The sequence below is a fragment of the Entelurus aequoreus genome, linkage group LG21, assembly GCF_033978785.1.
Source record: "Entelurus aequoreus isolate RoL-2023_Sb linkage group LG21, RoL_Eaeq_v1.1, whole genome shotgun sequence".
Classification (NCBI taxonomy): Eukaryota; Metazoa; Chordata; class Actinopteri; order Syngnathiformes; family Syngnathidae; genus Entelurus; species Entelurus aequoreus.
Window position 1 is genome coordinate 20,846,891 of NC_084751.1, and position 23,176 is coordinate 20,870,066.

At 41.7% G+C, this 23,176-nt stretch overlaps 1 long non-coding RNA gene across 1 annotated transcript; it reads left to right on the top strand.

Annotated features, from left to right (window-relative positions):
• Window positions 1–676: 676 nt before the first annotated feature.
• Window positions 677–21,452, top strand: LOC133638641 (uncharacterized). Its single transcript, XR_009823661.1, has 3 exons — window positions 677–831; window positions 21,152–21,313; window positions 21,370–21,452. It is a non-coding gene; the product is annotated as an uncharacterized LOC133638641 (long non-coding RNA).
• The last annotated feature ends 1,724 nt before the right edge of the window (window positions 21,453–23,176 follow it).

The following is a 23,176-nucleotide window of genomic DNA, read 5'->3' on the forward strand; positions in this document are numbered from 1 at the left end:
CATTTTCAAGTATGGATTTATTTGAGTTTGCCCTAGTTGTTTTGCTATAGTCAAGAGTTAGTCTTTGCCATTAAGCTGAATGTGCCAGTATTATCTTTTGTTGAGTTCTACAAAGTTTGTACTGTAAGTATTGTGTTTATTAGTTATTACACACCAGCTGTTTGATCGTAACGTGCATCTTAGTTGTAGTTTTCAATACCAAATTTGGAGTTGTAGACACTTACCAAAGCTAATCAGTAGCATGTATATGGCATATCCAATTAGCATCGAGTCAGCTTAAAAAAGTGGAGCCTTACTTTTCAGTGATTTCTATCAGGCATACTTGTTTTTGGTTGGCATGGAAAATGTCAACATTAGAACGCAGTCTGCGATGAATACACCTGTTTGCCCACCAAGTGCTTGAACTCTAAGTGACGTCACATGTAACCCAAGTATCAAAAATAGGTACTGTTTGATTTTACGTCATTCGGTACACCTCCCTGATCGTGTCTATGTTGCTTTTCATTGTATGTGTGACTGTGCCCAAGTCCTTTGCTCTTATGTACAGATTGCTCACTTTTTTGGAATCAAAGTACTCCTAGATGGAAGTGATTTATTTATTTTTTCATTATATAGGCCTTCATTATATAAACCAACATGAGAACACTTGCTCTACCAGTTGGAACAGGAAGTTTTTCTGATATTGCCTCAGAGAGCGTGCAAAATGTACTGAAGGTTGTGTTCCTTTCTATTTACTTTGTGAAAATAAATTGATTGCCTCTCTGTGGAGAAACAACGTCTAATGATATTCTCCATGAGTGGATTCTCACATTGTCCCGAGACGCTTTTGAGGTGAGTCAGTTTATAAAACACTAGGTTTGCTGTAGCTTGCATAGAGTTTACCATGTGCTTTTCCTTGAAATGTATATGGGTCTCAAAAAAGACCATGTTCTTAGGTTGGATACATACGTTTCCAATTCTGTTTCAGCACATACAATTAATTGTTTTGACTTCTTATTTTAACATCTATGACATACAGGAATGGGTAGCGAGTACTTTTATGGGCAATGAACGAATTCCGTCGGCACTGCTGGTTATCGATACATGTGAAATCAAACAATGCCCTATTTTGATACCTTTGTTGCATGTGACATCTTGTCCAGTTGAAGCCTTAGGAAACAAGCAGTCAAGCACTCAGGGCGGACTTAGCCGGACTGCCACTAAGTAATGTTATAATTTTCCACACCAACAAAGCAAGAAGAAGGCGCTCAAACGTACAGCGAAGCTCCACTTTTCATCATGCACTAGCTCAATGCTAATTTATCAATAACAATGATAATAAAATACTGTATGTATATATATATATATATATATATATATATATATATATATATATATATATATATATATATATATATATATATATATATATATATATATATATATATATATATATATATATATTTATATACATTAGGTGAGGAAAAAACACAGAAGAGCAGGGAAACCTGCTATACAGGCTTTTAGGGATGAAAAAGCCTCTGTGTTTTTTCCTCACCTAATTTATATTCCGCTCTACCATGGTATTGAGCACTGTATAACAGATAAACCACAGTAACTTTGACTATATATATACATATATATATATATATATATATATATATATATATATATATTTATATATATATATATATATATATATATATATATATATATATATATATATATATATATATATATATATATATATATATATATATATATATATACAGTATATATGTACAGTATGTATACATACCTGTATATACATATATACGTGTATATATATATGTATACAGTATATATAAATATATATATATACATATTTATTTATGTATATATATATATATATATATATATATATATATATATATATATATATATATATATATATATATACATATATACATATTTATTTATGTATATATATATATATATACATATACAGTATATATATATATATATATATATATATATATATATATATATATATATATATATATATATATATATATATACATATATACATATTTATTTATGTATATATATATATATATATACATATACAGTATATATATATATATATATATACATATTTATTTATGTATATATATATATATATACGTATACAGTATATATATATATATATATATATATATATATATGTTATATATACACATATATATATATATATATATATATATATATATATATATATATATATATATATATATATATATATATATATATATATATATATATATATATATATATATATGAGGTGGCGACTTGTCCAGGGTGTACCCCGCCTTCCGCCCGATTGTAGCTGAGATTGGCTCCAGCGCCCCCCGCGACCCCGAAGGGAATAAGCGGTAGAAAAATGGATGGATGGATGGATATATATATACATATATAATGCATACCGGTGTCCCAGGTACCGGGAATTTATACGGTATCAAATGTGAAAAGGTAGCACACAAAATAAAACATGAATAAATAAATAATATACTGTACACATATCATACTATATAGTTACTCCATCTGCAACAGTTTTCCTGGTGTTATGATCTGTGCACCTCTAATCTACCAAGTTTGGACCTTATTTAATGTTCTAAAAATTGAGAACCGCTGATTTACAGTCATTAGTATCGTGTTTTTGCCTGTCTTTGACCTAATAAAATCATCCCCCGCTAGTTGTGTGCCCGCTAGAGATGCGCGGTTTGAGGACACAACCGCGGAGTCCGCGGATAATCCGCGGGTCGGGCGGATGCATGACGAAAAAAATAGATTTTAAATAGATTCGGGCGGGTGGCAGTTGAACCAATTCGGAAATGTTTTTACATAGTTAAATGTTGTTACCCACATACGAAAAACGAGCAGCACTCTTTGAAACAGGCAATTATTCATCAGGCACTGCTGCAACTGTCACGCCAAATGTCTCCCCCCTACAAAAACCTTCCCCCCCATTTACTTCCGGGGCTGCGTCTAATAAAATCACAAAGTTGCCGGGGGTCCTTAACCCGCACGCGACTGTCCTGTTTCGCGCCTGTACAAAAAAAATCAATAATCGATTTCTTCAGATTCCAGCAGCTGTCAAAGACGAAGTATCCTTCCAGCGAAGGGCAGTCAAAGCCGAAGTGCTATCGATCGCTGTCAATGACGTAAGAGGAAACATGACCACGGAAGTAAATGGGGGAGGGAAGGTTTTGTAGGGGGAAGAAATTTGGCGTGACACAGCACACCACAACACAACACAACAGAAGAAGAAAAACAAATAAAAAGATGGCATCGCCGGCAGCAAACGTGGTACGCGACAAACTAAAAAAGGGAATACTAAAGACCAGGGAAAAAAAATAACAATAATAGTCAACACTTTCTTAATGGAAATGACAATAATATTATAATAATGATAAATAATATTATCACGCATTAATATCTCTTAGCCTCTAATGCGTGGCCAAGAGATATTAATGTGTGGCACGCATTGAATGTCTCTGCTGCATTGGATCAGTCTCCTTTCTCCTTTCTAACCTCACTAATGCCTTGCATCGTCTATATTAGATATATAACAACGGGTGGGTGGCGGGTGGTTGTGGTTTTAATAAAATGTTAGTTCGGGTGGATGGCGGGTGGATGACGACTTTTGTGATGCGGTTGCGGATTAAATAATTGCCTATCCGCGCATCTCTAGTGCCCGCCTACTTTTTCACATGTGACCTTATTTCGGCTCGCCGCTCTGAGTCGTAACCCAAAGATGCACGCACACATCTGATATCTTGTTAAAGTGATTAAGGGTGTCATCGGGCATGTGGATCCAGCACCAAAGCATCAGAAAAACAGCAAGTTGACTCAGCTACAGTGACATCAAATATCAAATGTTTGAAAAATGAATGACTCGTCACTTTTTTTTATCTCCAACCCAAATGTGGGACGATCATTAATTTTTTAATACCGTTTTTTGGGGCAAACTAATTTTTTGAAGAAAAGCTCTGACTTGCTTGGGAAGAAATCACTTGACAGCAACTCCTGCATTACATATATACATTCTGTAGACTTGTAACCTTTTTTTGGTTTAATATGGTACATGTCCTAAAATATCATATGTATTTTTTTAATGTTTTTTTACATTACAGCCTATAATAGCGACATCTATTCCATGCATTTTTTCCCCCTGACCTTTGACATACTGGATATGAATATGTGTTTGTATGTATACAGCAGCAAGCTGTGGAATGTTTTTTTAGTGTGTCTCTGCTCCAGACAATCCCTCTGTATACATGTTTTTAATATTAAATGCACCACCACGCCATCTGAGACTCACTTCCATTGCAACAAAAAGCAGAGCGGACTGACTACCTCATTGCTCATTAAAGTTAATGTAAACAGCTCAGCCACAAACAGCTTGACAACATCATTTCAAAGGTTCATTAAAACATTTAGCTAATTGGTTCAACGACTACTCCGCATTAGTGTCTGCCTGCGATTGCTGATCTGTACTTGCTTTGTCCATTTGCAACACTCACTAAACAAAGTTGAGAAGTTTTCACGTGGCATGCTCTGAATCGTGGGTGAATTCATCATGAAATAATGCTGGATACGTGATATTTTGGCGAGCTGAAAATACCGTATTTTTCTGATTATAAATTCCATTGAAAATATTGAACATTACACACGGCGCACATAAATCTGTCAACATGTTTTAGTACGACTTTGGTAAGTTATAAAGCCACATCGCTTGATGTGGCTTCAGTAGTAATACATGTTGGGCTTCAACATACGGGTGTTATTGTGGTGTGTGTATAAGGACCGCAAAATGGCACCCATTAGCAGACATATTATCTGGCGTTTAGTTTTGTAATATTATGCAAAACCAACTTTTTTTACCTTTTGGTACCTGCTGATCTGTATTTGGGATCTGCATAATATATATATATATATATATATATATATATATATATATATATATATATATATATATATATATATATATATATATATATATATATATATATATATATAAGAAATACTTGACTTTCTGTGAATTATAGCTATATATATATATTTATTTTATTATATATATATATACACTACCGTTCAAAAGTTTGGGGTCACATTGAAATGTCCTTATTTTTGAAGGAAAAGCACTGTACTTTTCAATGAAGATAACTTTAAACTAGTCTTAACTTTAAAGAAATACACTCTATACATTGCTAATGTGGTAAATGACTATTCTAGCTGCAAATGTCTGGTTTTTGGTGCAATATCTACAAAGGTGTATAGAGGCCCATTTCCAGCAACTATCACTCCAGTGTTCTAATGGTACAATGTGTTTGCTCATTGGCTCAGAAGGCTAATTGATGGTTAGAAAACCCTTGTGCAATCATGTTCACACATCTGAAAACAGTTTAGCTCGTTTCAGAAGCTACAAAACTGACCTTCCTTTGAGCAGATTGAGTTTCTGGAGCATCACATTTGTGGGGTCAATTAAACGTTCAAAATGGCCAGACAAAGAGAACTTTCATCTGAAACTCGACAGTCTATTCTTGTTCTTAGAAATGAAGGCTATTCCACAAAATTGTTTGGGTGACCCCAAACTTTTGAACGGTAGTGTATATATATATATATATATATATATATATATATATATATATATATATATATATATATATATATATATATATATATATATATATATATATATATATAAATAAAAGAAATAATTGAATTTCAGTGTTCATTTATTTACACATATACACACACATAACACTCATCTACTCATTGTTGAGTTAAGGGTTGAATATTCCATCCTTGTTCTATTCTCTATCACTATTTTTCTAACCATGCTGAACACCCTCTCTGATGATGCATTGCTGTGTGGCACGCACAAAAGTGCTTTCATCAAATGCACTAGAGTCTGGAATCTTCCATCTCTCCCTAGCATGGCCCAAAACCGGTCAATCTTTGCTTCCTGAGGAAGATCTTCACTGCCAAGCACTTGGTAGTCCACTACTTCTTCCCGGAGGCTATCCAGGTCCAATCGCAGCTGCGGCTTGGAACTTACAAGCGTATTTCTTCATCTTACTCGTCGTCTGCGTCGCCACGGCTGCATCTTCCTCGTTCTTCTGCTTTGTCTCCTTGTTGTGTGCGCAGTTGTGCACTCTCTAAAAGCCGTAGATGTTATTGTCACATATGCATGTACAGTAAATGGCAGTATTGTCCTGTTTAAGAGTGTCACAACATTGCTGTTTACGGCAGACAAACTGCTTTACGGTAGACGAAAACGTGACTGCTGTTGTTGTGTGTTCTTACCGCGCTGGGAGGACGTTAATGAAACTGCCTAACAATAAACCCACATAAGAAACCAAGAACTCGCCCTCGATCATTCTACAGTTATAACGTGATTGGGCAGTCACGCTGTTTATATTGTGGGAAAGCGAACGTGAAAAAAGGCTGTCCTCACTCAGGTCGGCATGGAGGTGGAGGGGCGTGACCTCCAGCTCTGCCTGAATTTCGGGAGATTTTCGGGAGAAAATTTGTCCTGGGAGGTTTTCGGGAGAGGCGCTGAATTTCGGGAGTCTCCCGGAAAATCCGGGAGGGTTGGCGAGTATGGTTGTAACTCTAAACTCTTGTACCAAAACCCTTTACACATGGAACTTGCCTTTAATACACTAGGTTGATGAAAATCTGCAGAACCAATAAGATTCTTAATAAACCACTTCAGTTCTTATGATCATACCTCGTTCAAGCTTGGATGCACCATTCAGATCAACCCCCCTGTTAAAAACAACATTATAGGCCTACTGAAATGAATTTTTTTTATTTAAACGGGGATAGCAGATCTATTCTATGTGTCATACTTGATCATTTCGCGATATTGCCATATTTTTGCTGAAAGGATTTAGTATAGAACAACGACGATAAAGATTGCAACTTTTGGTATCTGATAAAAAAAAGGCTTGCACCTACCGGAAGTAGCGTGACGTAGTCAGTTGAACATATACGCAAAGTTCCCTATTGTTTACAATGATGGCCGCATGAAGTGAGAGAGATTCGGACCGAGAAAGCGACAATTTCCCCATTAATTTGAGCGAGGATGAAAGATTTGTGGATGAGTAAAGTGCAAGTGAAGGACTAGTGGGGGGTTGAAGCTATTCAGATAGGGAAGATGCTGTGAGAGCCGGGGGTGACCTGATATTCAGCTGGGAATGACTACAACAGTAAATAAACACAAGACATATATATACTCTATTAGCCACAACACAACCAGGCTTATATTTAATATGCCACAAATTAATCCTGCATAAAAACACCTGCGTGTTTGTTATGCTAGCTCCTAGCTCCTCTGCTAGCTCCTAGCTCCATAGAACACGCCAATACAATTCAAACACCTGATCAACACACACAATCACTCAGCCCAAAAGACCGTTTACCTAACCCAAGGTTCATAAAGCTTATATATTTTTAAAAAGTTACGTACGTGACGCGCACATACGGTCAAGTTATCGAATGTTTAGCAGCCAAGGCTGCATACTCACGGTACCTAATATTCAGCTGGGAATGACTACAACAGTAAATAAACACAAGACATATATATACTCTATTAGCCACAACACAACCAGGCTTATATTTAATATGCCACAAATTAATCCTGCATAATAACACCTGCGTGTTTGTTATGCTAGCTCCTAGCTCCTCTGCTAGCTCCTAGCTCCATAGAACACGCCAATACCATAGGTGGATTAATGACCGGGCCTACCGGGCCCAGGCCCAGGGGGCCAGAGGCCCCAAGGGGCCAGGCCAACTTGGCCCCGCGGCCGCGACCCAAGCAAAACTACTTTTGCAAAAATAATAATCTTAAGCCCCAAGGGGCCAGGCCAACTTGGCCCCGCGGCCATGATCCATAGAGGGTAAGAGGCCCCAAGGGGCCAGGTCAACTTGGCCCCGCGGCCGCGACCCACAGAGGGCCAGAGGCCCCAAGGGGCCAGGCCAACATGGCCCCGCGGCCATGATCCATAGACGGTCAGAGGCCCCAAGGGGCCAGGCCAACTTGGCCCCGCGGCCACGATCCATAGAGGGTCAGAGGCCCCAGGGGGCCAGGTCAACTTGGCCCCGCGGCCACGATCCATAGACGGTCAGAGGCCCCAAGGGGCCAGGCCAACTTGGCCCCGCGGCCACGACCCACAGAAGGCCAGAGGCCCCAAAGGGCCAGGCCAACTTGGCCCCGCGGCCGCGAGCCACAGAAGGCCAGAGGCCCCAAGGGGCCAGGTCAACTTGGCCCCGCGGCCACGATCCATAGAGGGTAAGAGGCCCCAAGGGGCCAGGTCAACTTGGCCCCGCGGCCGCGACCCACAGAGGGCCTGAGGTCCTAAGGGGTCAGGCCAACTTGGCCCCGCGGCCATGATCCATAGAGGGCCAGAGGCCCCGAGGGGTCAGGCCAACTTGGCCCCGATCCATAGAGGGTCAGAGGCCCCAAGGGGCCAGGCCAACTTGGCCCCGCGGCCACGACCCACAGAGGCCCCAAGGGGCCAGGCAAAATTGGCCCCGCGGCCATGATCCACAGAGGGCCAGAGGCTCTCAATCATTATTATCAAAGCTAATTCTCAAATTGGATGGATCACACAACCTCACTCACATATTCTTTATCAATTATTAAAGGTTGTTTCTGAATTTTGATCACAGAACTTAATGCAAATATTCTTGATTGATTGACAAAGCTCATTCTCAAATTTTGATTACACAACCTTACTCTGACAAATTATCATTATCAAAAAGCTCTATCTCGAATTTGGATCACAGAATCTCACTCAAGTATTCTTAGCTGTGCCCCTCCCCCATCAAGTCTTTCATAAACCGGTCTGTTCTTTTAGAATCTCCTCATTTGGTATTTTGAACTTGTGAGAGACTGCTCAAAATTTGGTTTCCTTTCCCTCAGTTCAGACTCAGAGATAATTTGAAATCATTCAACAAGAAGTTTAACGCGCGCACACACACACACACACACACACTTGAGTTGAGCATTACTTGGAAATTCTTATATTTTCCATTTTGCTGTTATTATCAGCATCTTCCCATTTTGTCCTTTTCTTTCGAGAAAGTTTACAGTCTGACATTTGTCACTGCTGTCAGTTAATAACTTTTTGGTCTTTGACCCATTTTGTCATTTTCTCGATTCGATCGTCACTGACCACTCTCTCCTGTCTGGCAGACATCGTTGCTGCCATCATAGCTAGCAAGCTGCCTGCAGCGGGTCATCCCTATGTTCCCCGTCCCTATGTTACCCGGGTCCTATGTTCCCCTCTACCGGGGAACTAAGGACCCTTTTTAAAAAAAAGGGTTCTATGTTCCCCGCTGCGGGGAACGTACAACACTTTTTCCAGAAAAGGGTTCTATGTTCCCCGCTGCTTCCAATGCGCGACTAAGTAAGACGCACGCAGACACGCATGACAGAGACGCGTTTAAGTTGTCGAAGGAAGGAAGTTCGCGTTTGAGTTGCTCTATCTGCTGCCGCACGCCCTGTGACAGGTTAGGTTTAGGGATGGTTTTGGTCAGGGCACAATTTCGCCAAAAAAGTGCTCCACAACGCCCTGTGACAGGTTAGGTTTAGGGATGGTTTTGGTCAGGGCACAATTTCGCAATTTCGCCAGATACAATGCAGGGAACATAGGACCCTTTTTTAGAAAAAGGGTCCTAAGTTCCCCGGTCGCATACAAAGACCCAGGAACAACCGGGGAACATAGGACCCGGGGAACATAGGACCCGGGGAACATAGGCACGCTCCCGCCTGCAGATAGCAACATTTTGGTGTCCTTTGGGAAAATATTTAGAAAGAAGACAAAAGTACACACAGTTGTACAACTATTATCTTTATGATCTTTTTTTTGTTAGTTTCTCTGTTACTGTGTGTGGCCAATTAAGCGACTTTTGGCCATACCTGGCTGGTGACATTTAGCGACTTTCTGGTTGATGTTAAGATTAATAATAGCAACAGTTCTCTTCATCTTAATGCAATTTATTGTGTCTGTCTCTCCACATTTTGCCATTAGGTACTTTGAGCTCTTGTTGGTCAGTCACTCTAAGGTACATTGTTGCTGCCATCATAGCTAGCAAGCTGCCTGCAGATAGCGACATTTTGGTGTCCTTTGAGAAATATTAAGAAAGAAGACAAAAGTACAAGACATTGTACGATTACTATCTTTTTAAAATTATTTGTTTCACTGTGTGATTGACCGACTTTGCCGCTAGATTTCGCGTCTTTTGGCCATACCTGGCTAGCGACTAAAAACATCATTTAGCGACTTTTTGGTTGTGAAGATAAGTGGTAAAAGCAGATCTTCCTGTTGGTCTTCCCACATTTTGCCATTTGGTACTTTGCACTCTTCTTGGTCACTCCAAGGCATTTGTCCCTGCCTTCAGCTAGTCACTTGGCTCTTTTGGAATATATTTCACTGTAATTGGCTCTCTCTCTCTCTTTCTCCTCAGTACAAATCAGCCTGTTCCCTTGCCATTCATCACTGACCACTCTGCTCTCCTGTCTGTCAGACATTATTGCTGCTTGCAGATAGCTTGGGGTCCTTAGAGAAAATATCAGAAGAGAAAAGTACACAATTATCTTAATTATCTTTTTTATTCAGTCAGTCCTTCAGTGAGTCCCAGTGTGTTGGCGATTAAGCAACGTTGGCATTCAATTAGCGACTTTTGGCCATACATGGCTGGCGACTCAAAAAACTAGAAAAAAAGTACAAAAAGTTGTACAATTAATATCTTTATTATCCTTAATTCCCCTGAATCCTAGAGTGTGTTGCAATTAAGCAACTTTGCTGCTAGGTTTAGCGACTCTTGTTTTGGGCATACCTGGCTAGCGACTACAAACATTATTCAGCAACTTTTTGGCTGTTAAGATTAACGTTAATAAATTAAATCCTAATACAATTTATTGTGTTGGTCTCGCCATCTTGCTATTAGGTACTTTGAATTCTTGTTGGTCTCTGCTAAGGTATCTGGCTGTTGTCTTTGCCTTCAGTTAGTCACTTGGCTCTGGAATATATTTAACTGTACTTGGCTCTCTCTTTCTCCTCAGTACAAATCAGTCTGTTCCCTTGCCATTTAGACATTTTCTTGATTGGATCATCACTGACCACTCTGCTCTCCTGCTGTCTATCAGACATTGTTGCTCCCATCATAGCTAGCAAGCTGCCTTGGTGTCCTTTGTGAAAATATTTAGATAGAAGACTAAAGTGCACAAAGGTGTACAATTATTATCTTTTCAAAATATTTGTTTCACTGTCAGTGTGATTGACCGACTTTGCCGCTAGATTTCGCGTCTTTTGGCCATACCTGGCTAGCGACTGAAAACATCATTTAGCAACTTTTTGGTTGTGAAGATAAGAGGTAAAAGCAGATCTGCCTGTTGGTCTTTCCACATTTTGCCATTTGGTACTTTGCACTCTTGTTGGTCACTCCAAGGCATTTGTCCCTGCCTTCAGCTAGTCACTTGGCTCTTTTGGAATATATTTCACTGTAATTGGCTCTCTCTCTCTTTCTCCTCAGTACAAATCAGTCTGTTCCCTTGCCATTTAGACATTTTCTTGATTCGATCATCACTGACCACTCTGCTCTCCTGCTGTCTATCAGACGAATCAGTTGATTCTCTGCTCTCAATTGTCTATGCTAGTAAGCTGTTATTCTCTGCTTTGGAGTGTTGATGCTGGGTTGCTAGTTTTCTAAATCACCTCACACACTTGAAGGAAGCAGCACCGATCATAAACACACAAACAAACTCACACACACACACACACACACACACACACACACACACACACACACACACACACACACACACACACACACACACACACACACACATAGTTGGTTTATCTGTTGTGATAGGCAAAGAGCCAATGTGCAAAGAAAGAAGGGAAATATGGATCATAAACGTTTAAGTGGAGGAGCTAGAAAAAAAATTCAGCAAGAAAAGAAAAAAAAGGAATCAGTTTTACTTGAGAGTGTTCCAAATATCTCCAGCTTCTTCAGTACAAAGACATCTGCTGAAAGCAATTCTATAAATGCTACTGCAAATTCAGCTAAGGTTAGCAATGCACCTGAGCTAGCATGTAGCTCCCAAGATCCTGAGACCACTACAAGTGTAGACACTGAACCAAATGCTTCTGATGCTTATGATTCAACCAATTCAGCAGTAGCCAGTTGCTCGGATGAATGTGAGGTCACTGCACCTCTGGACAGCATAGAAAATGAGCTGAATCTTTCTTCAACACCATCTACAGTGACAACTCTACCTAGTGATCCCGCTAAATGGGCTGAGACCCTCACTGAGTCAATGAAGGAAGTTCTTATTCAAAGAGGTGCAAAATCATTTCACAACCGTCACAGCCATTATCCAGCTTCTGTGAGGAACAGTGGGCTAGGAGGCAAAACCCGATGCCTAAACAATGAACATTTTACTTCACACTTGCCCAATGGACAACGAGTACAAAGAGAGTGGCTGATGTACTCTCCCTCTACTGGTAATGTTTACTGCTTTGCATGCAAACTGTTTTCCCCAAAAACGCATTCTTTTGTGACAGGCTATTGTGATTGGAAACACTCAGAAAGATTTGGTGAACATGAGCGAAGTGCTGAGCACATAACCTGCATGCAAGCAGTCTTGAACCGCGCCAAAGGTGCCACAGTTGATGCAGACCTGTTCAAACAGTTTCAGGCAGAGAGCAGCTATTGGAGGCAGGTGTTACAAAGAGTTGTTGCAGTCATTAAATTCCTTGCAGAAAGGGGCCTTGCATTTAGGGGTAAAAATGAATCGTTAGGGTCTCCTCTCAATGGGAACTACCTTGGTATTCTGGAGGTCCTGGCTGAATTTGATCCCTTTCTAAAGGATCACATCAGAAAGTTTGGGCAGATGGGTCGAGGTAATACCTCATATCTGTCCTCCACCATTTGTGAGGAATTCATTGAATTGATGGGTGCAAAAACCAAACAGGCTATAGCAGATGAACTGCAAGCAAGCAAATACTACTCTATCATTGTGGATTCAACCCCAGATTTATCTCATGTGGACCAATTGACATTCATATTCCGTTTTGTTAGCAAAGAGGGCAGTGTTGTTGAACGCTTTGTGGGTTTTGAGCCCATTACTAGCCATACAGGTGAAAGTTTGGCTAACTGTGTCATGTCTGTGTTGGAAAATCTAGGGTTAGAGCTGTCAAATTGCAGGGGGCAGGCTTATGATAATGCCAGCAACATGTCAGGGAGGTATAATGGGTTGCAGGCTCACTTAAAGAAAAGCAACCCATTAATACACTATATTCCATGTGCAGCTCACTCTTTGAATTTGGTGGGAGTCAACAGCATTGACAGATGTGGAAATGAAGTCTCTAAGTATTTTGACTTGATTCAGTCTATTTACAACTTCACAACTGCATCCACACACCGATGGGACAGGGTATTTGGCAATTCCAACATAGATCTCACACTTAAAGCTTTATCCAACACGCGTTGGAGTTGCCGTGCAGAATCTACCAAAGCACTGTGGCAGAACTACAGTAAAATAAAAGCAGCACTACAGGTTATTTCCACTGATGACACAGAGAAACGAGACACACGAACTGAAGCTGACAGTCTAGTGCGGAAGCTGGATTCACTTGAGATGGCCTTCATGGCAGGCTTTTGGGACACTGTTCTGTCCAGATTTCAGGCCACAAGTCTGCAACTTCAAAAAGCAGACATGGACCTTGGTACAGCAGTTAGATTGCTGGAATCTCTGCACACCTTTGTTCTCTCCCAAAGAGATCTATTTGATCATTTTGAGCAGAAAGCCTTAAACATGTTGGGTGGCACCCCATCTTACAGGGCTGAACGGACGAGGAAACGTAAAAAGTTTGCTGATGAATCAGCATCCCCAGATGTTGTGCTTGAGGGAAGGCAACTGTTTCAAATAGAGACATTTATTGCCTCTATTGATCAACTGAGTTCAAGCCTTAATCACCGTCTGGAGGCCTACAAACATCTGAACAATTTGTTCAGTGTCCTTTTCTCTTTGGATACAGAGTCCAATGCTTCAGTCCTTCACAAGGCCAAGATTCTCACTGAATCATACCCATCTGACCTCAATGAAAGTCTTGGACAGGAGCTTATACAGTTCAAATCTTTTATACAGCTCAACAACACTGATGAGGAGAGGACCCCTTCAGGACTGCTCAAAACAATAATACATTTTGGACTACAGCCTACGTTTCCTAATACATACATTGCGCTACAGATTTTTCTCACTCTACCGGTCAGTAACTGTGAGGGAGAACGCTCATTCTCTCTTTTGTCAAGAGTAAAAAATGAGCTGCGCACAAGAATGACTCAGAAAAGATTAAATGCGTTATCTCTAATGGCAATTGAGAGTGAGCTGACAAGAGAGTTGGACTTCAATGATGTGGTGGATGATTTTGCAAAATTGAAAGCACGAAAGAAACCCCTTGCTTAAAGGTGCACTGTGTAAGATTTTTAGGTTATTTCCAGAATTCACCCATTCACTAATGTTAGGCTACCTGTTTTCATGAATACTTACCACCACCATAAAATTCTAAGTATCCATTATGACTTGGAGAATTGCACTTTTGCCATTTCTGGGAAGTGTCACCTGGATTGTGAAGATAGGATTGACTTTAGGCAGAAGCTTGGTGCTTTCTCTGGCAAACTGAACCTCAAGCTTCATTCTCTGCAGCTTTGCATTCTTGTGCAGACTTTCATCCACAAGGAACTTTTCAACTTCCCCACTATCGTGAAGGGGCCATCAAAAGATTTCAGTGTGTCCAGCATGTCTAGTCTCTTACTCTCCTTTCTTTGAGCCATCTCTTGTTTCTCATCTGCCCTACTCTCGAATTTTGCCTTCATGAATTTACTCCAGTTGAGTTCAACCTCCCTTTTTGCTTGTGCTGCTGCCTTGAAACCTCTGAAGCTCCTGGCTCTTCTGTAAAATTATTGACCTATTGACTGCGTTCAGTGTGCCCAACTTCTTCAGTTTGTAGTCCACCTTGCCACATTGTCTCTCCATCCCAATGTTGTGCACAGGGGTGCCATCAATGTTACTAGCCTGTTCACTGACAGGGTCCATTGGGAAGGTCTCCTCATCCATCCTCTGCCTGGCCAGGACAGTCTTCAGATGGGGCAGCATGAGATCTGTCAGCTGCTTCACTTCATCCAAGTATTCGGCAGCCACGTCTGACACTGAGTTCAGGACATGTCCAGTGCCTGTCCAGCCACTATAGCATTCTTGGAAATGGGCTATCTTGACCTGCATGCAGCCCATGTACCATGAACTGGCCTACACCTTTCTTTGTGGTGCTCTCCGATGCATGTTATCATTTTACCTTTCTCCTTCTCCTCAAGCTTAACCACAAATAGATACAGACTTTGAGCCTCAATTTGCTGCACAGCTGCCGTTATGCCAATGTGTTTTCCTAAGATATTATTTTATTTTTAATGATAGAAGGGAGGAAAAGGGGGCAAAAATCATGTCCGATTTAGTTTTTTGGGTGGGTTGGGGGGTTTATTTCATGATAGCTACCAACTTCCAATACATAATATCTCTCAAATGACCCAATGCACCATCACTGAAGTGGGCGTAATCATTTTCAAAAATGTTTATTTTTAGGCCATTTATCCCCTCCCCCTGTGTCTGTGTGAAACCTGTGCTTGTCAGTGTCTGTGTGGTATACCTAATAGTGTGTGTGCAGTATGTGCACTCTTCTGTACAGTACAGTGTGCATGTCTGTTCACAGTATACAGTATTTCTTGCATAGTGCGTGCGTGTGTGTGCGCCCACACGCGCGGGGGGTTGAGGGGCCAAGACCATGTCAGGCCCAGGGGGCCAAAATTTCTTAATCCGCCCCTGGCCAATACAATTCAAACACCCGATCAACACACACAATCACTCAGCCCAAAAGACCGTTCACCTAACCCAAGGTTCATAAAGCTTATATATTTTTAAAAAGTTACGTACGTGACGCGCACTTACGGTACGGTACGTGTTATGCTAGCTCCTAGCTCCTCTGCTAGCTCCTAGCTCCATAGAACACGCCAATACAATTCAAACACATGATCAACACACACAATCACTCAGCCCAAAAGACCGTTCACCTAACCCAAGGTTCATAAAGCTTATATATTTTAAAAAAGTTACGTACATACGCAAAAAAAAGCCAAAGCTGCATACTCACAGTAGCACGTCTGCGTCTTTGTCATCCAAATCAAAGTAATCCTGGTAAGAGTCTGTGTTGTCCCAGTTCTCTACAGGCGTCTGTGTATCCAAATCAAAAGTCCTCCTGGTTAGAGTCTCTGTTATCCGAGTTCTTCCATCTTGACTGCATCTTTCGGGAATGTAAACAAAGAAGCGCCGGCTGTGTACTGTTGTGGCTGACTACGTTCGAAAAATACGTCCATTTCGCACCGACAACTTTCTTCTTTGCTTGCTTGGCTTCCTTCTCCATAATGCAATGAACATGATTGAAACAGATTCACGAACACAGATGTCCAGAATACTGTGGAATTATGAAATGAAAACAGAGCGTTTTCGTATCGGCTTCAATGTGGAAGGCATACCCGTGTTCGTCGGGCTACGTCACGCGCATACGTCATCCTCAGAGGCGTTTCGAACCGGAAGTTTAGCGGCAAATTTAAAATGTCACTTTATAAGTTAACCCGGCCGTATTGGCATGTGTTATAATGTTAAGATTTCATCATTGATATATAAACTATCAGACTGCGTGGTCGGTAGTAGTGGGTTTCAGTAGGCCTTTAACTGCAGTGTTAATTGTATGAAGGAATGATTACAACATAGATTAGTAGGTTAAAGTTGTTTGCATTCTAATTGTGTTTTCTCACCGGTTTAGTGGTTTGGAGGAGCTACGGGGGAGTTTTATGAAATCCTCTTTGTCTTTTCGACAGCCTCGGGCTATTGACCCAAATGATAATTTATTTTAATATATTGTCCTCAGCTAAATGGTATAATGGTTTTACTGCAAACTGGGTTTTTTTTATAAGGGAAGTTTGATCTATAACACATTCAAGGCACATATACTGTTCCACTGCCTTCCTTTTTAGGGGTATTGGTCAATGTATATGGTCAGGATGTAAGCAATAGTCCCTTGGTTAATAATGTCAAATGTTTTGTTTCTGTTTATTTTGCAAGGTAATAACCTTGTTGGAGTAGAATATTCTACACAGTGGATATAAACAAAACTGTTTTGGGGGCCACATTTCGTGAAAGCTAAGGACCAAGGGACAGTACTTCTGCCTTCACTGCTAGTCTTATTTTGTTTATTCCGTAGAACCAGCATCGTCTATAATAGACATTTGATTTTGTTTCATTTATTTTGTCAGAGTTATAGGAGTGCTCTGCTGTTTTAAGGACCTGCAAAAAAGCTAGTCAAAGATCATCGTTATGACAGCATTCTAGTGTTTTTATGAATCTGTTGCAAAAATGTGAGTCTTTGAAAAGTTTTTTGAACTGAAGTCATGGGTCACCAATTGATGAAAAAGAAAGGACCAAAAATGGAACCTTAAAGAGCACCACTAGTTCAACTAAGGGAGTTAAACAAATGACTGCTGAGTGCCTCTGAAGTAAACAAGCTACAGTGACAGTTTGATTCCAAAAATCACATTAAGAAAAAAATACTAACTGTTATGTTTTACTAAGGGAGATGACGGCTCAGACACCAGGGGGCAGTATGTAGCTCTGAGATTTATAAATATATATATATATATATATATATATATATATATATATATATATATATATATATATATATATATATATATATATATATATATATATATAAAATAATCAAACAATACTAAATATAATGACTAAGTAAATGTAGTGTGACAAAATCCAAGAGTGTGTATGGTGTAAGACTATGTGTAGTATTTAACTGGAGCGTTTTACCGTAAATGTTGGTGAGAGCGAAGGAACGAGGCAGTCCATGGGGCAGGCAGATGGTCCAGGGCGAGAGAGAGACGTCAGAGTCCGAGTCCATGCGAGGGGTCGAGGATCTAGGGTGGCAGTCCAAAGTCCAAAAGAGAAGTCGAGGCACACAGCTCGATCACGCGGGGACGAAGACAGATTGCTGGGGAGGACGACAAGGAAGAACAATGAAACACGGAGGGAGAAACGTAGAGAGAGAGAGAGAGAGAGAGAGCATAAAGCTGGGTATCGGCTTACGGTACAGAAGACTATATTATGGCGCGGGATGGCAGGATGAGCAGGCTTATGAAGGCAGCTCGTTCATCACGGGCATGTGCACAGATTGCAGATTGTCTGCAGGCGGGAGGAGGCACGCCCACAGCGGAGAGAGAGCGCCTGTGGGCGTGGCCCGCGGTGCGCTCGTCAGGACGCAAAGATGAGGGCGCATTGGAATCCGCCCTGGCCGTGACACTAACTGCCAAAAAGGAGAGGACTTAAGGGGTGCCCTGAGGAACGCCTCAGCTATATGAATGTAAAGTTTGGATCCCAATGTTCTATGTTTGCTAACAAGGCTCAAATGCCAATGCAATGATCTGCCAATGGGTTTACAGTGGTCCAAGTTCCTCTGTACAACAGGAGCACTAAGGACATTTTTTAGGAATTTGCTGCAAAAATGTTTGTCTCCAAGTTTTGAACAAAACTGTGTCATTCCCGGGCCGAGTTTGGCCCCTGGGCCTCCAGTTGAACAACTCTGGTCTACACAGTGGATATCAACTGTGCATTCAATTTATTAAGGTTGTGCATGTAAAATATATATTTTTACATCCCTCCAAGATGCTCCACTGAGAACAAATGAAGGCCATATTAAATAAATATACAACATACAGTGGGCGTCCATGACCCTGCATGAGACGAGTAATTTGCTGATTACATTAGACCCTCTGCAATCTGATGATCTATGTTTTCAAAACCACATGCATTTGAAAAACAAGAACACTGAAGTGCTTATGTTCTTTAGGCGGTGTGGTCTCATCAGGGTTCCGGCAAAATGTTTCACAATGACCCAGTACTAGACGTCGTGCTGTCCTCAGTTTATTTTTAATTTGTCCATTACACTCAAGCGACATCTTACCAATCTATTGTGAGAAGACAAAGACAGCGACCGACCTGAAGCCAATGAATACCAAAATGTTTCCGTTTGTTAACTAGCACACATTCAGATATGATGACTCATATTATATAATAGGAGAAGCTGACAAGTACAAGGGCTCCCTTGACACTCAGCGTTTACCGTGTGTGTCAAATGAGGTGTTTGGTTAATTACAAGTTTTATTCAATTAGAGCGGAACATTGTGAAACTATCAGACCTTTTAAAGGGAATGTTCTCGCTGCTTCTTCTGGCATAAAAGAATGAATATAATTTATTATGGGTCTACTGAAAGTGTGACTAAATCTGCTGGGTCAAAAGTATACATACAGCAATGTTAATATGTGGTTACATGTCCCTTGGCAAATTTCACTGCAATAAGGCGCTTTTGGTAGCCATCCACAAGCTTCTGGCAAGCTTCTGGTTGAATTTTTAACCACTCCTCTTGACAAAATTGGTGCAGCTCAGCTAAATTTGTTGGTTTTCTGACATGGAGTTGTTTCTTCAGCATTGTCCACACGTTTAAGTCAGGACTTTAGGAAGACCATTCTAAAACCTTTATTCCAGCCTGATTTAGCCATTCCTTTACCACTTTTGACGTGTGTTTGGGGTCATTGTCCTGTTGGAACACCCAACTGCGCCCAAGACCCAACCTCCGGGCTGATGATTTTAGGTTGTCGTGAAGAATTTGGAGGTAATCCTCCTTTTTCATTGTCCCATTTACTCTCTGTAAAGCACCAGTTCCATTGGCAGCAAAACAGGCCCAGAGCATAATACTACCACCACCATGCTTGACGGCAGGTGTGGTGTCCCTGCGATTAAAGGCCTCACCTTTTCTCCTCCAAACATATTGCTGGGTATTGTGGCCAAACAGCTCAATTTTTGTTTTATCTGACATCACATAGACTAAGATAAGACCTTCTGGAGGAAATTTATGTTAAAAATTGGTTACATATATAACATTATTACATTATTTTTTTGTTTGGTTGCATAAAATGACCAACATGTTTTTTTTCCATAACACTGTTTTATGCATCACCATATTTTTCAAATTAGCATCACAACTGCTATGTTGTTTCCTAACTTGCTCAACATTTAAGCCACTACGGCGTGGGACGGCGTGGGACGGCGTGGCGAAGTTGGTAGAGTGGCCGTGCCAGCAATCGGAGGGTTGCTGGTTACTGGGGTTCAATCCCCACCTTCTACCATCCTAGTCACGTCCGTTGTGTCCTTGGGCAAGACACTTCACCCTTGCTCCTGATGGCTGCTGGTTAGCGCCTTGCATGGCAGCTCCCGCCATCAGTGTGTGAATGTGTGTGTGAATGGGTGAATGTGGAAATACTGTTAAAGCGCTTTGAGTACCTTGAAGGTAGAAAAGCGCTATACAAGTATAACCCATTTATCATTTATTATTCATTTATTTCCAAGTGGAACTTTGTTGCCGCTGAATCTCTCCACATCACCGATGTGAGTGACAGGAAGAAAAGCTCTGCCTCACTTTTAGGGAGAAGTTGTTTGACTCTTACAAGCAGTAGAAATGTTCTCCACAAAAAATCCCAAGACTCCATGTGAACACTCCGTGACCTCAGTTGCGGACGTCGCCTTCCTGCCATCCTCACATGTCTGACAGTCTGCAGGACTGGCAGTGCTCGGCTTCTGTTCTCTCTTACACTAAGGAGGAGATGAAGGGTTGTTGATCTTAACCTCTGGCCTGTCTCCTGGTATCTCCTCAACACTCTTGACACTGTGCTGGAAGACACTTGATTTGGAAGACTTCCTGCGCAACTTTTGGCCTAAACTGCATCCAAAATTGTTACAATAAATTATTCTCCTTTTTATCTGTTGTCCACAGAGGTAGTTTTAATGCAACATACTTTTTACTTTTACTTGAGTATTTTTGTTTATTTTCACTCTGTTACACTGAGTTTCATTCTGATCGCTACAGTTATTTGTGTCATTATTATTTTAATTTATATTCTTTTGATTACTGTTTGCTAAGATGTGTTCTTTCGGCTTGTTAGAAAGACTTCTTCTAGCAGACACTGTCACATGACTCTGTGTGGAGGGAGATGTGGCCAGCGCTGCCTGCAGGAGCAAAGGTCACCGCCTCTGTCCATAATGCTGAGGACAGAGCACCATCAGACGGGGGCGTGGCACTGCTGACGGCGAGACACAGCTGGCAGGTGATTAGATTTCACAGGTGGTACGTGTTAATCTAATCATCTGTTGTCTTTAACAGTAAGCGGCCGGGAGTAGGAGAGAGGATACGGACGTGACTTTTCAGTCACGTTCTGCTGGAGAAAGAGTTGGACACAAATCTATGCACATTAAAAACTTTGTTGAAACTGCACGCTTGGCTCTTGTGCCGTGTCTACAGTGGAACTGCTAGGAGGCAACTTCCACACTCTGTTTCACCCATCAAACCTGGCAGTCACATGACTGCACGCATACTACACACGGTATAAAATGACATGTCGGCACAACTCTTCGACGGTTACTAACAAACTATGGAAAACATTAATAGCATACGCTGTCATCTGTGACAGCAAACATGTTCACATTTGTGTCTACAAAAATTCCACTATTCCATTCAACCATTCCAAAATTTTGCGGTAAATTGTAGATGTGTTTATGTTTTAGCTAGGGTTATGCTAACATTAGCCCTGTTATAACGTGATAAGTGACTATAAAAATGTGTCATGATCCGTGGTCCGCATCATGTTTTGTTTAGTTATGTTTGGTTAGTTTTGGACTCCTTTTAGTTCCTGTTTTGTGCACCTCCTTAGTCACCATGGTTACTTATGATTTTCACCTGCCTCTGTTGTTTGGGACACACCTGTGTCTAATCAAGAGACTACTATTTAAGTCTACCTTTGTTGATCACTCGTGCTGCCTTCATTGTGTTTGTGTCACGTGTTCATGCCATGTCATAGCCCATGCTACGTCTTTACCCCATGTGTTTTAGGCACGCTTGCCTTTTTTGTTATTTGCCTGTAGTTTGGTAGTTGGGTGATTTATGTATAATAAACTTAATTCTACCTTCACGTAGCCGTCCGTCTTGCATCCCGGGAGAACAACTGCGCAGCATGCTGCACCCCCTCCCCGATCGTGACAGAATGAAGGCAGCTTCCGTTCCTCCGCAAACGGACCACAAGGTGATGGAGACGCGCTGGCGAAGATGGAAGACAGCCAGAAAGGCTTCTTTTCGACGTCAGGACGTGTCGTTCCCCAAACTCCTCCTCCGGACAGCAAGATTCCTCAAGCAGCCCAGTCTTCCTCGCCGCCTTTGGTTGGTAATCCGATCCATTACTTCGCCAAACAGTTCACAGACTGGGCTATAAGCCAAATGGAAACCCGCGTCGAGGACGCAGCTACGGCTTCCCCCTCTGATGTCGTCACGTTACCGGCAGTTGGTAATGACGTCAGAGGCATTTTTTTCCAGTCACCTCCGCCCCTAGTGACTCTGACTCTGCCCCTAAGGACTCTAGCCCCGCCCACGACACAGACGTTTTCCTCCTGTCCTCCCACACAATCTCAGGTGAGGGGGGGAAAGAAGCATTTTGGACAATTTAAAGGGGAGGAGTCTACCCCCCTCCTGACCATCCTGCCACCCACCCGTAAAGACTGTTCCGGAGCGCGTCTGGTATCCGCCCCTTGAGGGGGGCTGGGGCCGGGAGCTGTGCTGGTGGGGTGGCTCAGCTGCGCCCAGCCAGGCAACAACCTCCATCCCGGCCGCCACCACCAGTCTTTCGGCCTGCCAAGCCGCAACCTCCAGCCCGTCCTCTACCACCAGTCCGTCGGCATGCCAAGCCACAACCCCCAGCTAGACCACCTCCGCCATGCTCATGGCTAACCTCAGGCCGGGTGGGCCTGCAGACGCCACCATCCTCTCCGGTGGGCTTGCAGACGCCACCATCCTCTCCGGTGGGCTTGCAGACACCACCATCATCTCCGGTGGGCTTTCAGACGCCACCATCATCTCCGGTGGGCTTGCAGACGCCACCATCATCTCCGGTGGGCCTGCAAACGCCACCATCTCCAGTTCC